A 938-nucleotide genomic window follows, 5' to 3' on the forward strand; every position below is an offset into this window, starting at 1 on the left:
TGGAGGCGCTGGGCCCCCACGAGGACACTGGGCGCCCCGAGAGAGGCCCGAGCTGCCCAGGACGACGGAAGTCAGTGCCCCCCGCCCACCCCTCCCTCCACCTTAGAGGCTCCTCCTGTGTTCAGACCTCCATCCACCCCTGGGTGCTTGGGGAGCTGACACACGTTCTGGAAGAGTCTCGGCCCTGCTCCCGGTTCCCTCGGGGGGCAGCCCTCCCGGACACGGCGTGCAGACTGTCAACCCCCAGAACCAGGACACGGCGCAAGTTGGCCTTTGAGGTTTTAAATGCTCGGAGACCGAGGCCCTCTCTGGCCCCAGTCACCATGCTCAGGGCACCGGCCGTGTGCCAGGCCCGCGAGGGAACCGGACAGACAGAGTCCTGCCTCCAGGGCGGAGGCGATGAGGGAAGGACGGTGGCCGCTGACCGCTTGGCAGAGATTCGAGGGAGGACAGAGCGGGGAGGAGGCCGGGCGGGGGGCAGCTGTGAAGAGCTGGTCAGAGCAGGGGACACTGCAGAAGCCCAGGTGCCCAGGGGCTGGATGGGGAGCCAGAGGGGGTCCCCGCAGAGGGAGTGGCGGGAGCAGGGGCCCCGAGGCAGGTGAGCCCGGTTGCCTGAGGCACGGAAGCTGGGGAGGGAGCGCCGGCTTCTGCTGGGGGGGAGGCGGGGGCCCCCGGGCTGGGCGCTGCCGTCCCTCCCACTGCACGGAAGCGAAGCTGAGCCCCGACGGGGCTGGGCCGGGCCCCCTGCGGGCGTGTTTGCCACGGGTCCTGGACCTCGCCGAGGGCCCCGTTGCCAGCCGGCCACGCGCCCAGGGCACCGTGACCTCCTGGGCTTTGGCCGAGCGTGCACGTGCTGTCGCTCCAGGGCTGTGATGCGGCTGGGTGGCGTTCACACTGGGCAGCAGTCCAGCCCCTGCCCTGGGGCTCCGGCCGGGGCG

At 71.5% G+C, this 938-nt stretch overlaps 1 protein-coding gene across 1 annotated transcript in view; it reads left to right on the forward strand.

The window, feature by feature from the left end:
- The window catches only part of GALNT9 (polypeptide N-acetylgalactosaminyltransferase 9), a 23,608-nt gene that overhangs the window by 14,145 nt on the left and 8,525 nt on the right, over positions 1-938 (forward strand). The gene's annotated exons all lie outside the window — the stretch shown is intronic.

Source organism: Pteropus alecto, unplaced genomic scaffold (assembly GCF_000325575.1).
Source record: "Pteropus alecto unplaced genomic scaffold, ASM32557v1 scaffold213, whole genome shotgun sequence".
Taxonomy (NCBI): domain Eukaryota; kingdom Metazoa; phylum Chordata; class Mammalia; order Chiroptera; family Pteropodidae; genus Pteropus; species Pteropus alecto.